Genomic DNA, 20,098 nt, shown 5'->3' on the forward strand with positions numbered 1-20,098 from the left:
ATTCCTGAAGTGATGAGATACTAGAGCTAATCTGGGCAACTGAGGAAGTGAAAATCAAGAGGTAGGTCTTAGTGATGAACCAGGTGTATGGTACATATTAATAAAACTAGTATTTCAGTGGAGTTGTGGAAATATGTAAGGACAGATATACAGAAACATGTGCTTTATGGAGGAAGTGCATTGTAGTGCCCATTATTGAACTGCGTGCCGCGGGCCTTCGTCTGGAGTCAACGCGGTTGAGTGCAGTGCTGGATAGTGATGTTACGCCAACTTACAGTATAAATTGGCGTGCAGGATGAGCTGCAAGCATTGTCGTATGCTGACCTGTCTACACCATACTCCAGCCACATAGGGTACCTCTATTGAAAATGTGGTCCGGACCGGTGGACTAACGCAGGTCGAGAGGTTTCACCTCTGCACACGCAATCAGCTATTCCCTTCCTACCTCTCACTTGTCTTCCTTGCTTTCAGCATACTCATTATTCATTCTATTGTACAGAAGGACTTCATTACTTACTCTCAATTTAATGGGCTTTAAGATACGACTTCCCTTAATATTTGTGTTCTGGCAATGAGAATATTATTGTGACTTAAAGCACACACAGGAATGACAACAGCCATTCCCACTAATCAGCACTTTGTAAATAATATGTACATAGTTAATTTTCATGGTCACCAGCAAGAACGATCTTTATTCCAGTACAATTAAAGTGAATGAATATTTGTAAATTGGTGATTCAATAAAATTAAGTTCGTGTTTGTACAAGTGTTTGCTTTTGTACACAACAGAGAGAATGCATGTTATCTTTATTTGTGTCTTGTTGTGCTGAGAATGCCAAAGTAAAACCATCTACAGCTGCACAACAATGTGCAGGCAGACAACCAATGGTATTTTACCTTTGAAAACCTGCACATGGTGACTGTCACCTATTGCTATGCAGAATGAGGTAAGTACAGAGCACAACAGCTGCACAGTGCAAAGTGTTCTTATACAAGAGCCAATAATAATCTTTTATTCCAGACATTTTCTCCTATGGAATGCTCCTGTTACGAGTGTGCAGGTATTCAATGATTTTTACTAGAAGAAATATACAAAAAAACTAAAGAACTGGGAATATAATATCATTTTTTTCACAATTTTGCTTTATGTTGCACTGACACAAATAGGTCTTATGATGACAATGTGACAGAAAAGGGCTAGGAGTGGGTAGAAAACGGCCATGGCCTTGGTTAAGGTACACCTAGTGATGGGCAATGCTCTCACTCAAGACTCTTGAGACTGACGTCACAGATTTTGAGATTCGCGTGAGAATTACGTGAAATAACAGTCATGTGGAAACGTGTGTGCCGATAATTTTTGTCGAAAGCCTGAGAAAGTACTGCAAGTCCAATCTAAGAGCCCCTTAATACCATCAACAAAAGTGAAAACAGAATGTCATTATCTTGAACGGTTCACGGGGTATTTGAGGTGAATATCTTAGCTGAATAACCCTGTATAATTTGTTAACCACTTTTTTTTTTTTTTTTTTGCTAGGGGCTTTACGTCGCACCGACACAGATAGGTCTTATGGCGACGATGGGATAGGAAAGGCCTAGGAGTTGGAAGGAAGCGGCCGTGGCCTTAATTAAGGTACAGCCCCAGCATTTGCCTGGTGTGAAAATGGGAAACCACGGAAAACCATTTTCAGGGCTGCCGATAGTGGGATTCGAACCTACTATCTCCCGGATGCAAGCTCACAGCCGCGCGCCTCTACGCGCACGGCCAACTCGCCCGGTGTTAACCACTTTGGATAGGATGAACACCTATCTGGATACCTCGCAATTGTTGTCAACAGGGTAGCTTCTTGTGATACAGACCGGGCCGGAGATGTTCTCTGTGACGATTCCCCTTCAATGATAATGCGTTTTTAAGTGCCGGATCATCCCAGAAGTATTTCTGCTGATGAATTTTACTTCTTTTGAACAAACACAGCGAACTGTGCTATGTGGCATCTCTTCAAAATAATTCCACGTCCATGACTTGCGTTGCGGTTCGGACATATTCTTAAAGTTGTCGCGTACAATAAGACACAATTTTTTGTTTTTTTTGTTAGTTGCTTTATGTCGCTCCGACACAGATTGGTCTTATGGTGACTATGGGACAGGAAAGGGCTAGGAGTGGGAAGGAAGCGGCCGTGACCTTAATTGAGGTACAGCCCCAGCATTTGCCTGGTATGAAAATGGGAAACCACGGAAAACCATCTTCAGGGCTGCCGATAGTGGGGTTCGAACCTACTATCTCCCGAATACTGGATACTGGCCGCACTTAAGCGACTGCAGCTATCGAGCTCGGTAAGACACAATTACAGGTGACACCGTCATATACCGAAGTACCTAATTATGACGCAGATACTCTATAACATTGCAAGAGTTCCCCCCCCCGCCGTTTGTCAGCATAATGTCAGTAAACACAAGTACTGGTCAAATGGATATTAAATGTGGGGTCTGATAAATTATGAGTGATAATGCAGCCATCAGTTTCTGAGCTTAGCTACTCATTTGTGAACTTACGACTGCATACAATGCCAGAATGCGTATCCTTTGTAGTTGTTATACTGAATTAATAACAGACCTCGGTAGAAATGAACGGCCTAGTTGCTTGTTGATACATTTTTAAGGAATGGAGAAGGCCCATGGTTGGCTATTCGCATACTCGGTACAAGCATTCAGCTCCGCCTACCTGTATGTCTGCAACACGCCGCTCGCCACACAATGTGGGAACAATGCTCTCGAGGTCTCTCAACGTTTAATGTGAGAAACAGGTGCTTGCAATAGTCGCAAGAAATATCGAGACCCCGTCTCAGACTGCCCATCAGTAGGTACAGTCCCAGCATTTTCCTCTATAAAAATGGGACACCACGGAACGCCATCTTCAGGGCTGCTGAAAGTAGGATTCGAACCCACTATCTCCCGAGTGCAAAATCACAGGTTGCACGACCCTAACTGCATGGCCAACTCACCCAGTTGTTGTTTTTATTGTTATTCGGGTTCTTTTAGTATTGTATGAAAATTACAGTCCTCAGTATACGAATAATTTCCTTCAATTTTTGGCACTTGTTATGTCATAAAATTTGGCTTTACTCATCACCAAAAGCAGTCAAATACACAATGACAGACTATGTCCCCCAAAGGTAAAAGTCCACGGGCTTAAAAGTCAGAACATAATAGCTGAGAAAAGGCTGGATAACTCTGCAGTTATGCATATCTGGGCCCTTTTCTTTTTGCTACTCTCTACATGAGGAATCCATTCCTTAAGTTTCAGCACTGAATTGTCCGACTCGTTGGCTGAATGGTCAGCGTACTGGCCTTCGGTTCAGAGGGTCCCGGGTTCGATTCCTGGCCGGGTCGGGGATTTTAACCTTCATTGGTTAATTCCAATGGCCTGAGGGCTGGGTGTTTGTTCTTTCCCCAACATCCCTGCAACTCACACACCACACATAACACTATCCTCCACCACAATAACATGCAGTTACCTACACATGGCAGATGCCGCCCACCCTCATCGGAGGGTCTGTCTTACAAGGGCTGCTCTCAGCTAGAAATAGCCACACGAAATTATTATTACCACTAAATTTTGACAAATCCTGTACAAGGGTTGTTCAACTGAAACATACAATGGTGTCCAGAAACTAACACTACAGTATATGTACTTAACCACACATACTGTATCAAAATGACGACAGTTTGAGAGTCCACAGATAATCACCCCCGTGATTCAGGCACCTCAACGAACAAGTTTCTCTATACCTTTCACAATGAAGGACACTGGCTGCTGGTTGAAGCACTCTACTACAGCATTAGGAACCACTTGATTGGTGGTGAAACACAAAATCTCCAGGGCTATCTTCAGAAGACCAAAGACGTAACTATCGCAAGGGGAGAGGACTGCAAGGAAGTGATTCATAACACCCCAGTGAAAACAGCAACGACTGTCCATAATTGCATTTGGCGGCATGTTGATGTGCATTACTGTGGAGCATAAGCACACTTCATGATGGTTTTCTCAGTCAAAAGCGGCAGACCGTGCAGTTTATGAGTGCGCTTCGATGTGCTTTTGTTTGAATACAGATGTAAACCAAAGCACGTGAAGTTAACATTCATTCAAATTTTTTGTCTTGAGCGTGAAGTGAACTTTCTCTTGCTCTATAGACCAACAGGGGAAAAAAAAAAAAAAAAAAAAAAAAAACGAGAAGAAAACGCGTGGTTTAAATTTCTCTTATTTTGGAAATTATTTCCAAGTATATACCAAGTGTTCTCCCTAGGACCTTCTTAATAGGCACAGCGCCCTGCCATTTTTACAGACAGCCTGGCTAACATAACCTACATATGTGTTAGTTTCATAACATTAATACATATTTGAGTCAAAAGGTGTTCCAAATTAAAGGGTAACTACTGAAAACTGCTTATTTAAATGCTAAATCATTATCGACAGCATAATTGCATCAATTAGACCTAAATACAAGTTCACTATCACGTAGTATCATATGCGAGCAGTGTCCAGATTAGCATGCGAGCATTAGATTCCGCATAGCACTCTACAACAACCGCGGTAAGTCCCGGTGTTACACGATGAACGAGCAACAAAACATGGAAGTTCAAAATACTGTACTCGCATGTCTTGTTCGTGATAACACTAAACCAGTTCAATTTTGCAGTTAATGTTTATCTGTCTGATATTACTGTTAATGCTCCGAGGGGAATAAACTGAAATTTGATCATAATAACTTTTTACGTAGTATTTACCGCTTGGCTGCTCATTCCTGCCACCCGGCTGGTGAAAATTTCTGGGGAGAACACTGAATTACCTGTTATAAAAAGTAAGCAATCTAATGGATCCGTGCTCAAAGCTAAAGGTGACGCTTGGCAGAAAATTTGTAGTAAATTCAATCTACATACTGATGTTAGCAGTGACGTATGCTAGGATCACGACGTGGGCTACCACTCGTGTTAGGTTACACCCCCCACCCCCGCCTTTTCAACAATTGGTTTAGTGAATGTCTTAAGCTTTTTTAGCCACTAGAGTAGCCTGCTGTGTTGTCAAGGCAGTTTCACAAGCTACTGCCCAGGCTTCTTCCACTACTAATACTCAACGCCTGATCAGTGGAAATTGTAGCATAGTGTTTAGCAAATTAAAGCCTGGTTTTGTGGCTAAATGGATAGAATGCTTGCCTTTAGTCCGATGGCCCCGTTTCAATTCTTAGGATCAACCTCCTCGTACTCTTAATTCCCCTGATTTGGGGACTGGGTGTTTATGATGTCCTTGTCATTCATTTCATCCTCAATGGGTCACCACCAAGCCTTTCCAGACGCTATGCACTATTATTATTATTATTATTATTATTATTATTATTATTTTATTTTTTGCCATTTGCTTTACGTCGTACCGACACAGATATGTCTTATGGCGACAATGGGATGGGAAAGGCCACCATTTTCAGGGCTGACGACAGTGGGGTTCGAACCCACTATCTCCCGATTACTGGATACTGGCCCCACTTAAGCGACTGCAGTTATCGAGCTCAGTATTATTATTATTATTATTATTATTATTATTATTATTATTATTATTATCATCTTCATCATCATGAAATTAAATTGTAGAATTTTACAGCATTACCTGCGGTTGTACACGTCGTTCACTAGTTTATTAGCTTCCTCAAAAGATCGGTGGTGGTGTCCGACCCATGATCACGAATTTGATTCCAAACAACAAAAGAGAAAACGAACCCTAAAAGATTGCATTTCATTTTAGTAGGTGTACCTATAACAAGAAAATTATATTACTCCTATAACAGCAGCCCTTGTGTCTTCCTACAAGGATATAGAAGTAGACGGGAGTGAAATACCAGCACTCTGTTATCTACATAATTAAGTCAGCAGAAGTATGAGGTCAGGAAGTATATACAATGTGGAAGGCATAATTGTTTGGAATTGAACCCGTGATCATAGGTCAGACACCATCACTGATCTACCGAGGAAGGTAATAAACCAGTGAATGACGGGTACAACCGCTGGTTTACATTTTGATTTAATAATAATAATAATAATAATAATAATAATAATAATAATAATAATAATAATAATAATAATAATAATAATAATGTCTTCTGGAAAGGTTTGGTGGTGACTTAAGAAGGATGAGATGAACTGTGAAGACATCATAAACACCCAGTCCCCAAACCAGGGAAATTAAGAGTACGAGGAGGATGATTTTGGGGAAGATGTGGGGTAGGCTTACCATTTTAAACCATCAGCAATTTATCTGCTTACTTCAATTGCAAGAATGGTTTATCCAGTACCTGTTTTATACGGTTCAGCCTTTTTACAAAAGTAAACCCACATGATCAGTCACACTGTACTTCAAATAGGCTAAACTAAAATTGTTCTGAGAACAGTAATACCACTGAAAATCACAAATAATTTTCTCAACTATAAACAATCAGTAAGATGTCTTGTTCATGCAACAGCAAACACGTGACACTGCAGTACATGGGACAATCATCTCTGTTTGGAGTCTTCCGGAGAACTTCGACTCAATGAGCTCTCTCCCTCCTTTGCAGTGGCAGGGTGAGTGGTGAACTGACGGACCAAAGCCTTGCCCACCTATCCCTTCGGTCCCCGCACCTGTCGTTCATTCAACAGCGAGCCGCACGAGGTGAGGCAAGGGGAGAGGGATGCAGTGCCTGGACTGTGATATCCGTCTCCGATGCCTTGCACTCGGAAATACGAGCAACGTTTTTTCTCATTGCTTTCGGGTTTTGTAAATAGAACAATGTGTCAGATGCTTACGTCATAATGTGATTTAGATTTCCATCTTTCTCATTTGAAGTTTGGGCTTCAGCAATAGCCTTGGTAGCCCTCAGTATACGCTACTGGACGTTAGTCAACGTACGCCCAAGCAACTGAAACAACTGTATCAAAATCATCTCTTCCATTTGAAACTCGTTCTGGATCTAGTGCACCTGCCATATTTTGAGCTAACAGAGAATTTAACTGCTTGAACCTAACTGAGAGTTTAACAGATTGTTAGTCTTAACCAATGTTGATTAAATGCTAATTTGGTTAAGTTCACTGTTAAATTATTATAACAGACACTTAAATGTCAACTGAGGTTGAATAAACCGGGCCTAAGTGTCGTAAAGGTGAAACACCCACAATTGCTAGGATCTACACTCAGACAATATTTTCTGCCTCTAGCTGAGAAAATCTCATGGATCTAAACATGAATTGTCCGCCCCTGAGGAAGATCAACTAGCCGAAGTATCTTGTGACTCTTCTTTGAGGACCCTACAACTCAATGTCTCTGACTGATTTCTGGATCCGTGCATGTCCATTATACCCTGCAACTTCTAGAAAGGCAACACTGTGTTTAAAGCCTTTCATGACAACATACGAGGGCAAATAAAAAATTAGTTACACTAGCTCACCGCGAGAGCATGTTGTGTGTCGTGATCGTGGCCAATGCGGAGCAAGCTGCAGTAACTGCTGACATGTCCGATAGGAAGGTTGGTGTGGTATCCCATAATATTGTGTGTGCAGAGTGGGCTAGGCTCAATGGCACATCAACTGGATGTTCACTCTAAATTGGAAGTGCGTGCAGTGATCAGATTTCTATGGGCCGAATGGCTCAATTGCACGGACATTCATCATGAAATCACTGCTGGATATGGTGAGCGTGCAATTTCTCAACCAGATATTGTAAAGTGGTGTAAGCAATTTGAAGCTGAACGCACTGACCTCGCGGACGAATATTGTGAAGGCAGGCCCACAAAGTCCAGTACCACTGCAAATGTTGACCGTGTGGATGGGATCATTAGAGAGAATCGGTGCATTACACTGCAGGAAATTGCCATTTTGTATGGGAGTGTGTTCTCCATTGTTCACCAGCACCTTGGATTTTGCAAACTGTGTCAAAGATGGGTTCCACGTCTGTTCACAAATGTTCACAAGGGACGTTTCCAATCGTCACTGGCATTTTTGCAACGGTGTTCTGTGGAGGGCAACAAGTTTCTGCTGTGAATCCTCACAGGGGATGAAATGTGGGTCCACCACTTCACCCCTGGAGCAAAGAGAACATCGATGAAATGAGTGCACACCATATTACCACCACGAAAGAAGGCCAAGGTCCAAACTTCAGCAGGAAAGGTTATGGCGAGAGTGTTCTTTGACATGGATTGTGTGGTGCACATGGAATTTATGCCAAAAGGCATGAAAATCAACATGGCTTCTTATTGTCAAACATTGAACCAGTTGCGTAAGGCAATTAAAGAAAAGACGTGGGGAAAAGTGAGCACTGGTGTGATTTTGTTGCATGATAATGCAACCCCTCACACGGCCTGCCAAACGTCCGAACTGCTGCAGCGATTCAAGTGGGAGGTATGGCAACATCCTCCATACAGTCCAGATTTAGCGCTATGTGATTATCATATGTTCAGTAAGCTGAAAAAATATCTCGGTGGACAACAATTCCAAAACGATGAGGTGGTGAAAACAGCTCTCTCCGGGCAGTTACATACCACTGGAGGTGATTTTTACGCATCCAGAATCAAAAAGTTAGTTGACCGTTCCGATAAATGTTTACAATCACTCGGGAACTATGTGGAAAAGGAAACTTGCATTGTATGTTGTCAAAGCTGTGTTGCCTTATGTGTAGGTGGTTTCATAAATGGCCATAACTTGGAAGTATAACTTACTTTGTGATTCGCCCTCGTGCCTCTGTGAGTACTTTTTCTGTTTTCACACAAATGAAAACAAAGTACTGAAACACAGCTAATGTAGCTGATCTTCAGCTTCCATTGACTACGCTTGAACCAGACCTAACAATACTTGGTCTCCCATTGAACTAACAACTGTACCAGGTGAATTTTCTCAAGTAAGTTTCCAGATTGAAAATGTTGTAATTACTAGCAAAGTGTCACATTGTTGTATCACCAATCAACACTGATCTGCATTTAGGACAGTTGCCCAGGGGGCAGACTCCCTGTCTGTTGCTTATCTTGTGTCTCTTCTTAAACAATTGCAAAGAAATTGGAAATTTATTGATCATCTCCCTTGGTATATTATTCCAATCCCTAACTCCCCTTCCGATGATCAAATATTTGCCCCGATTTGTCCTTTTGAATTCCAATTTTATCTTCATATTGTGATCTTTCCTACATTTAAACACACCACTCACACTTATTCGTTTACAAAAGCCATTCCACGCCGTCTCTCCACTGACAGCTCAGAACATACCGCTTAGTCGAGCAGCTCTTCTGCTTTCTTTCAAGTCTTCCCAGCCCAAACTTTGCAACATTTTCATAATACTACTCTTTTGTCAGAAATTACACAGAAAAAACTGAGCTGCTTTTCTTTGGATTCTTTCCAGTTCTCGAATCAGATAATCCTGGTAAGATGCATATTTATATTGTATGTTTATGTAAATGAAGCTAAATATCTTTAAAATTTAAAGAGGTAAGTATTAGGCCTACAATGTTAGAATAAAATTAAACATGGTAACATTACAAAATTATGTTGTCTGTTTACTGAATTAAGTTTTATGTTCTGTGGCTGGGGGTCCTTGGACATGCATGCAATATGCTGAGGGTGCCTCAGGCACAAAGATTGGGAAACCCTGCAGTACACTTCCCTGCCAGAGACATGTTTCCATAACTTTTTTTTTAAACCATCTACCCTTACTCCAATCTTCTGTAACTTTTTTGTTCCATATCCCCAAAGTACTCCCACTGGGTCCACTGCCTTTATCATCTCCGTAGCCACTTGATCTACTCCACGTACTTTTGCTACACTTCACTTTCCGTACAGCTTCTTCTATTTCTAGCATGGATATGTCTTTTACTTCTTTTTAAAAAATATATTTCTTCATATTCACTTCTGTGAAGCGACTTACAGTATATCGTAAACCCAAAATATTGCATCAACTTGGGCCCTACAGTGCAGAATCTGAAATGGTTGGCTGTACAAAGCCACATTTCTCTCCAATTTTTTTTTTTTTTTTTTTTTTAGTGGGGCTACTTTTATAAGTTAAAATATTCAACAGACCACCTTACCTCTTGCCCAGTTTGAAAACAATTTTATCATACTTTTATCACTTTTTCAAATTAAGTGTTCATCAGTTAATATAACAACATTTTAAAAACTATTACACTTTCCTTCATTTTTTATTAGATTAATATGAGTTTATTTAAATAATTGAACGGTATCAATTTATTTCTAGAATAGAATTTGCATCATCTCTACCTTAACTGAAAAAATAATTATATAAACATGTTTGGTACTTACATTAATGAAATCGATGAGCCTGGCAATCCTTACGCAATTGTTAAATATATGGGTGCATGCTGGTGAGCTAAAGTCTGAGACCAGCACCTAGGTAGAGTTTATTTCTGTACTTCATTTTTATTTCAGTGGTGAAGAAAACCCTTTCTCATATAGATATGTAGAAGAAAACTGAATTATATATATTTTTTAATTCTTAGATGGTTCACTGTACCCCCTTTTCACTAGCAATGATGTCCAGAAATTAACTATTGCCTTCTGCTTCAAATTTTATTTTAAGTCCAGTGTCATTAAGAGTTCACTTAATTGTTCTCTTTCATTCAATGAAAGTTTGCTATTTTCAATATCACAGTGGAAAGAATTTCAAATCCATGGAGAGTAATCATATATACTAAATGGAAAATAATGTTCAGTTGGTGACTTCAGAGTTTCAAGATGAGTACATACCTCATTGCATAATTCTTTTTTTAACGCTAGTCATTTTCCACTAAAGAAGGCTCTAGAGTTGGAAATGGTGAACATTTTCTATGTTATACACAACTGACGCAAAAACTAAGTTTCCTTCCAAACCCTTTTATGAGCACTGAGGAAAGTCAATAAATTATCTTGAAAACAAATTCATTAACTTTAGTTTTGAGAAGATGTCTGAAAGATATGCCAATGTACTTAGCCACAACTCAGTAATAAGGAGTGGAACATACAAATAATAGGACTTCCTGTCTTAATTCAAAGAGTCTTGTGAGCATCTTACCTTGAGAGAGCCAGCGAAATTAAAAATGTAACAGAAGCTACGGTTATCACAAATTATTGAAAATGGTCTGCTATTCAGAGACCTTACCTTCATAACGTAAATACTGCTTTCTAACATGGTGTTCCATTTAGATGACATACCTCTGGCCTCCAAGGCTTCCCTGTGAATGAAACAGTGAGTCCAAGTAATATAGGGAACAACGTCTTTGACTTTAGCTATAATGCACTTTGCCTATCTGTGAGCGTAAGAACACCATCTGAACAAAATCCCACACATCTTTTCAAATTAATTTCACACTCCTGTATGTACTCATTAAGAATTTTGAAAGTATGTTCTCCAGTTGAACGAGTTGGCAAAGTCTTGGGAAATAACACATCCTTATTAACCGTTTGAAAGATCTGTAGTACGTCTCTCTGAAGTGAATAAAACAAGCTTACTTTCTACTAATAAGTTCAGATTTAAATTATTAACCAGGTCATTAATTCGATGAGTAACTGCACCATATAATAAGTTGTATTAAATCAATATTCTTTGATATTCTTTCAGAAAACATTGTTTTAACTATATCTTTCGCAGCTCAAATTATTAAGGTAGTGGTCTTTGCGATACAAAGACTATTAACATATGAAGTTTCTAAGGCCTTTTTAGTTATCAAACCTACATAAGATTTTTACTGCACATAGATGAAAATAATCTACAAATTTACTTTTCATGCTTGTTTCATTTCTAAGTGGTGTTTCATTTTGCAGGTTTTGTACAGTCATTTGAAAGTACTTTGTAACACACAACATATGAGGGTTTGGTTCACCATCATCACACCAGGTGAATCGAAATTCCAAGTAACAGTTGTAGTTTGGAAAATATATTTTTCTTTATCTTTGAACAGCCAACACTAGATATTTTTAAGCCGTGCTGAGTGGGTCAGACGGTTAAGGCGCTGGCCTTCTAACCACAACTTGGCAGGTTTGATCCTGGCTCAGTCTGGTGGTATTTGAAGGTGCTCAAATACGACAGCCTTGTGTTGGTAGATTTACTAGCACGTAAAAGAACTCCTGCGGGACTAAATTCTGGCACCTCGGCGTCTCAGAAGACTGTAAAAGTAGTTAGTGGGACGTAAAGCAAATAACATTATTATTAAGATATTTTTAACAGCATTAACTCTGCTTACAGCAATAGCAGATTCACTCACAACTTCTACACTATTAGCACTGCCTACATGCCTACATCTCTTTTCAGTTTTGACTCAGTTAATTTATAACAGTTAGGTTCTTCAGTCTGCCTAAACTAATTTTGAATAAATATACATAGAAATTACCTGAAAAAGAAAACATATGGTAAGAGAATTATACCTGAAAAAGAAATAACAGTTATAAATTACATGAAGTGTGTCACGATCACGGCCCTTTCTTTTTAACGTTCCGGTTCGTAGGTAGTTTTCCATTATGTATAATTTGCACTATTTAATACAGGTCACTGTCAAATACAGGCTAATGGCCATCACATAAGAATTTCTAACAACTGAAAGCTATTGAGCCGAGAAGAGAGAACAATAAAATTTAATTTTGAAACTGTGTACAACACGTTTCCACGCAATAAAAATATTTTCTACGGCAATCCCTTTTCTATGTCGGTGAGTCGAGAAGAGAGAGAACAACAAAAATTAAATTGTGCCCAACACATACTTGTAAGAAACTGTTGCAACAGTAATTCCCTTCCTTTGTAGGTGACAGTAAAGTAAGCAGTGTCATAAATTTCATAAAATGTAAATACTGAAAGAGTAAGAGACAGATGCAAGTTGCATGGAAATTTGTAACTATATAAAGCTATAAACAGTGTTGAACATAGTTTTTATTGAACACAACTTTTGCAATGGAAATTCCATTACTTTGTAGTTCTCAACTATGCAGTTATTTTTTCCCTTTTTTCTCAAACGAGTGCTCGGTTTTACCGAATACATGTTCAATCTCAGAGACCTCGAGGACCGCTTGTGGTCCACGGACCATTGTTTGAGAAACATTGTTGTAGGGAAAAGACAGGAGGGGAAACAGATCACAGGGGAGAAACCTTTTAATAATCCAGATACAAGAACTGGATACAAGAAAAATCTATGTCATCATTAGCAAGTAGACTCTTCCAGTACCCAATTCCATGAAAACCCCTAAACTAACAAAACCATTTGTACAACCTGGAGTATACACCAGATTCACTGAACTGGATGAAATTGAACGTATTTTCATTAGTCGTATTCAGGACCATCACAACTTACTTTATTTTGACAAACACACACCATTACATTTAATGAGCCATAACTTGTAATTGACTGTAATTCTTAACACCAGTTTACATACAATCTACATTACTGGTGCACCACACACAAATATTGTATGAGATAACTTCAAGAAGTGGGCTGCAATTTGGGGACACCCAATATATGTACTCATGATACTGACAATATACAGTATCATTAATTACCATTTTATAGTTGCAACACAGTAGGGGCAAATGTGGTTCATCTCTGTTTCATTCTATCATTCCACACCTCCCCCTCTAACATTATGCTCCAATCCAGGTTCCATTGTCTTATGCTGTCAAATAAGAATGCTGTTTCGGACTAAGTCCATCCGTCTCAGCCTCAGTCGTCCTTGGCCGCTTTTCCTTTTAATCTGCCTTTCCATAACTGGCATTCTTTCAACGCTCATCCTTTAAACGTGTCCAAAATAGCTAAGCCTATCTCTATATTATCACTAAAGTTTTCCACTTTCCTCATTCTTCACTTTGTCTCTTCTTGTTTTCTGCACCATACTTCTCAAGAAATTTGTTTCCGACAACCGTATTGAGCTCTCATCTCTCTTTGTCATCGACCAAGTCTCTGCTCTATATGTTATGCTTAGGGCCCAGATTCATATGCACTGAAAACTCAAAAAATATGCATGCACATATGCACTAAAAATGTTGATAATATGCACTAAAATTAAACAAAATACACTTACCAAACTCATTATTTAATTTTAACTCTGTGTTAAATTGATAAATATGTTTCATTCATTGAAAAATTAGGTATGGCAGTAGTTTATTGACAATTTTTCAATGTTTTCAGGGGTCAATGACTTACTGTTGTCGGACAGAATTAATTTATATGCTGAAAATTAAATTACCATTTTACGTCGATGGACATAACTGGGCAATACTTGTACACTGGCACTGACTGCTCGGAACATTCTCCTGGCAAAGACTGCCCGATTCCACTTATTTAGTAGCTTATCATTTCCAGTCCTGGGTTTGAGTCCAACAATGCACTGAGTTTCCATTTAACTTTTTCTCCAGTTTCACCAGAGACAATATTTAAAGAATCGATGGTATTTTGAAATAACTGAAGGGATTCGTGTAGGGGCGCAGAGCGAGTTTCTAGGCCCTTAATCGCCTTCGAAAGTGACAAATAATGCACATGGATAGAACTGATGTCTTTATACACAGTCTCAGATTCAAATGCACACTTTGCTTCACAGACATACGCAGTATGATCATCAATACTGAGCCATACCCTAGATGCTCCAATTATATATTTAATAATTTTTTCAACGTGGACAGCATTCTGATATTTCAAATGCAGAGAGCTGAAGGCGAGGCCGGAAGTCAGTTGGAGTGAAGAGAGGGGGCGAGACTCGCCAGTACTTTTCCACTTGCTGCGAGATGCTTGTTGTTTAAAGGGGCCTAACAACTACGTCATCGCCCCCCTAATGGTACGAAATGAGACAAAATGCAATGACAAAACCCCAAGGTAAATACATAAAACTACAATTTACACGTTTAGCGAAACAAGGAAAGGGGAATGCCTCGAAAGCAAACAGGCAAGCCCTGCTGAAAGCTAAGGCATCTGAAATAATTGAGTGGCGAGTCTGGGTGAGGTTAGGGCAAACTCCTAAATGAAAAGGCAAGCGAACATTAAAAGCAATTTAAAGTGGAACAGAAATCAAGAGTGCTTATCCCAAAATGGCCCATCCCGGTAGCGAGGCGTCGCTGACGACGTCAAAACTTCGGACAGTCAAGAGATAGAAGACCGACAGACAGACCACGAAATGCTGCCTCGCTCTCTTTAAAAGCGAACCCTGGCCTTGGAGTAGCCAATCAGAACGCAGAAGCCTGCCTATCGCCACCCAGATTCACCAATCACAACTCCTACTTCAGTCGCAATGTTGAAATAACTTTCTCAAAAACGCATGATCGCAAATCTTCCATTGCCAGAACAGTCAGAACATACTTTCTAGAATACCTAACTAATAAAGGCCAACACACCCTGTTACAAAATTCATGTCACCTTTCTGGACAGTTCCAGTAAATATAGAAATGAAATCTAATTTTTACAAATACCATATGTTACCAAAATATTTACACTGTACAGGTTAGTTCGTTACATGGGATACAAATAAAACATTCTATCACCACACTTCAGATCATACAGTAAGTACTACTTAACAAGGTTTACAAATAAAATATTCTATAAACATTTTCCACTTCCAATATATATTTATACCAGTGTCAAGTTTAAATGCAGAGCTGTTGATCTAGGCTAAGCTGCTGATTGGCTTTAGTTTCAAACAGTTGGGGATTCCCCGAAGCCAGCGTACTTGGTGTTGGTTACTTAAGCTCACTGCGAGGTGAAAGTTTCCCCATTCTTCCGTTGATCTTGGTGCGAGTTGTACGTGACGCGGTTCAGTTGCTACGCGGAATGATTTTTCCTTTGTGTGGACTTGTGTGTAAGAAACAGTGTAACTTTGTATAATTGATACCGTGATTTGCCTTAAACTAAATGCATTCCTTTGCCAAGTGTGGGATGGCATTAATTACACGCAGTAACTGTGTAATCTGATAAACACTCGCATGTGATAGTAACAAGCTTGACTAATGCTTATTATTATTATTATTATTACTATTATTATTATCATCTGTCGGTACGCGAATGCGGGAGATAAGCTGCACGAGTGCATTCCGTACGAATTTGTGCCAAGGACTAGTGTCGAACCCATAAGATGCTCTGTATCTTAAAATGTACGATTTGCTAATACATATTTTGTGCAAGGGCTAAGTTAAGTGTAGCCTGTGTTTGGTTCAATGCTGTGCAATCGAGCAGGCTAAGCGGTAAAGAGTGAACTCACATACTACATATCTTGCAGATATCTACAGGAAGGAGACCCAGAAGATGGCAATGCCAGAAGCTGAAGCTAGGACCTATCTGCATGTGATACCTGTGATAATGATGGCTTAAGGAGGCGTGATGCAGCGGAGATGCGACCCGCTGGTTGGTGCCATGTAAGCTGCTGAAAGTTAAGTGCAATGATGTCTTATTATGCATGATTCTTGGTATACATAAAATGCTAATGAGGAATATTATATTTCAATTAAATGTAAATTCAGCCAGATTGGCACTTGGTTATTTTGAATTTTGATGGAATGTAAATATGGACAGGGTTGGAATGCATGTTTAATTTTCTATATATAATTAGCTAGATGGGATACAAGGGAACTGTACGATTATGGTATATTTTTCTGTGTGTGTTGTGTTGTGTTGTGCAATGTAACTTATTCTTTGTGCTACAAGTGATAGGTTTTTCTATCTGTGATCATCAAATAACTTACAAGCAATACGCTTAATGAGTTGATATAAATTTATTTTCAAAATTAGATAGTTTCAGTAAGGATGTTATTTCTGCATGTGTATTTTCAGTGTTTACAAGATGTTCAGTGTTACATGCATGCCGCTGATTTAATTCAGGTTCACTGAAATGGATTGGAGGCTGGTTTGAGGAAAGGGCGAATAGCGAATCAAACCTATGGATGTGAATTAAAGAGCTCGTGCTGTTGCAAGTTTGATAAAGCTGTTTTATGTTTGAATGGAAGGGCTCGTGCCGTTGCACACTTGATAAAGCTGATTTATATATGAAAGGCCAGAGAGAGTCCTATATTTAAGGGGGATTGATATTTATTGGAAAGCGAATGAAGCCTAAGCCGTGAATGATAAGCTAGGCTAGTGAGAATATTGTGTATTAGAGAGAGATACTTGTCTCCTCGCTGTGTTTAAAGGAAGTCCTGTAGAGGCTGATGAATGATGAGCTCCCGAGCGAGCAATGCAGTCAGCTGAGATACCGTTAGCCCTGTGAAAGTGAAAGTATGTATCCACAGTAAGACCTGCCCCCAAACAGCAAACCAAGTCTAGTGGATTGATCCGCATATGTTGTTTACAGCTGATAGGCTAGCACGTGGCGTGAGAAGGAGACGATTTTTTTGCGACATGATCATATGCAGCTGAATGATACGGGAAAGTTTGCCATTGCCTACATTATTTTTATTTTTTGCGATTTCATGTTAATGTTTTATTTTCAGGAGTGTTATTTATGCTGTGTGTTGTTATATACTTTGTCTTCTTGTTTAATTTGGGGATACAGCCCTATGCTGTTTGATGATTGTGGTTTTCCAGTTCTGTCTGGATCCTTTGCTGTGAGCCGCAACTCACAAGTAGATTATGTGTCTTTTGGATGGGATAGTAGCCAACCTTGTACCAATGTGTATTATATGTTTTGTGAATGTAATAACAGATGTAAATATAGGGTACTCAGTATTTCACTAGTATTTTCGTATATCATGAATTCATATTTGAACATTTCTTAATCACGGTCATTAAGCCACTTGACATCCCACTTAACAGAAGCACTTACACAAACACCTTATGAATTCGCAAACTTAGTGTTGAGTCTCCATATATATCTATATGTTAATAATGTGTAATTTATATTGGGTCGATGCCCAAGTTTGTGTTCATTTGTGTAATTTTATTTCCATTTCATTTTCTTTTGAGATTGCGTGTCACATTACTGGAGCCGTATTCAGGCTAATTTAATTTGTTTTGTTGATATATGTTAGTAGGGTTCAGTTATTTTTCGGATAATAAATCCATCTTACCTTTTAACTGTATTTCTCATTCAACAAACCTCCATCATTCCTGTAATTATATTTAGTTGTATGTGTGGATCTCGACTTATATTTTACCCTGTGGCAGCCTAACCCACTCTCTACCCACTTGAGCTTAGTCAGAGTTTTAAGACAGGAAATGGAGCGATCGTCCTAGGTGATTTGACACCTACGGTACGGTGCAATACTTTTAACTACAACTTTCACTTGATTAAGGTTCTCCTGGTAGAACGATACTACGGGAAACCAAGTTCCTCATCTTGTGAGAACAAGTTCATGCATAAGAGAAACCTGAGGCAGATGAGTTTTGTACAACCCTACACGAGCCAGTGCTTTCAGAAATAGATTTTTCTCATTAGAAATTATTTTCTTGACAGATGGAAAGTGGATACGTATCTCTTCTGCTATTTGATGCTATCCATATGCTAAACATGTAACATGGATGAGATTTGGAAAAGAATACTGGAAGAGACTGACCAGTGTTCAACATATACAATGCTGCATCTGTGACTGAAGGGTACACGTTGTAGCAATCACCCTCCGATTCACTACACCACAGAAGCCGCAGGGAATCATTAACAAATCTTGCAACAATAGTGTGGTTGGTTTATTCTAGCACATTGCATGAAAGTAAATGAGGTTTGTCGTGTTCTTCTGGACATAATTTACCCTCTATGAAGTTTGTAATGTATTGACCATACGGATTGGCTGTTTCATCAAGACACAGTTTCCTCCTATGCCAGATCGTATCGAATCCATGAAAGAAACGTGCAGTGGAAGTAAATAGTTCTTCCAAAGTGTAAATTCATCTGGTTTCCTTTGATTATCACAATACCTTTCAAGAAAACAGCGTAGATGTGGATTATTAAATTTATGCAGTGGAATGTTGCTGCATACAAACATTTTACAAATATCAGCAGAAAATGTGTAAACTTCACACCACATTTTCACGTCGGTTAAAAGTAGCCGATACGTATTCTTACTCCGTTCTTTTGATCTGATGTGTGTTGTTTTCGAATGCTGTTCAATTTGAAATATTTTATCACATTTTACACTCTTGTCGCACACTTGACAGTACATTTCACCACGTCCACTTGTATAGTCGCTATTGCCTGATATCCATTGTTTAATTACAAAGGATCTAGAGCTCTTAACATTAGGCATTTTTACAGTTTAATCTGGTAAAACACTGCAACAGACGAAGAGTAAGTTAACAGAAGAACACACTTGTTTAAGCAAACCTTGGGAGGCTACTGTAAAGAAAAAGGAATGTCAGAAAGAAGGAAATAGCTGTTGTGAAAAGCGTCGTTATCCATCTACCGGTTTGTTTTGAGACACTGAAAGCACTTTCTTTGATCAGGAAAGGCTTCTTGTGTTGTCAAGGGATGTACAACATATCTTATAGAGTTAATTCGATTTTTCATTTTGTTCAGAAATCTTTGATAATCAATCAAACATAAGAGAAAAATATATCTGTATAGGCCTATGCACTTACATTTAAAACATGCACTAACCTTCAAAATATGTATTTGCATACGCATTTTTTAAAAATCTGGGCCCTAGTTACGGTATGCACAAGGGTACATGGTTTCTTTAAATTTCATTGGCACATCTCTTTTTCATAAAAGGTTACAAACACTGATAGAATGAACACTGTAAATGTGAATAGTGTAGTCCCAAAAGTATATAAAATTTAAATTACCCAAATATTTCCTCCAAGGATTCAAATTACACAATATTCACCAGTGATAAAAAGACATTTCAATGGAAATGGAGCCAAGTTCAATTTTTGAACTGACAACTTTCTAATTGGTCAAATCCAGTTGTATTAGGGTTCCGTTTCACCATATTGTCTATAATATGCAAATAAATCTGGGTAGACTAGTGGCATAATAAACTTGGAAACGTCACAACCTTACCATGGTTCCTATGGAACAAACTCTCTAATACTCTAAAATTTACCACCAGATTTACTGAAGGGACGAAGTGTTAACACTGTAATGAATGCAAATCTGATGGTAATTTGTCTGTACTAATGTAACTTATACACAGTAATAATTTTTAACC

The 20,098-nt window shown here is 38.9% G+C and overlaps 1 protein-coding gene across 1 annotated transcript in view; it reads right to left on the reverse strand.

Annotated features, from left to right (window-relative positions):
• The window catches only part of LOC136864532 (lysophospholipase D GDPD1), a 316,094-nt gene that overhangs the window by 63,529 nt on the left and 232,467 nt on the right, over positions 1 to 20,098 (reverse strand). The window lies entirely within an intron of this gene.

The sequence above is a fragment of the Anabrus simplex genome, chromosome 2 (assembly GCF_040414725.1).
Source record: "Anabrus simplex isolate iqAnaSimp1 chromosome 2, ASM4041472v1, whole genome shotgun sequence".
Lineage (NCBI taxonomy): Eukaryota > Metazoa > Arthropoda > Insecta > Orthoptera > Tettigoniidae > Anabrus > Anabrus simplex.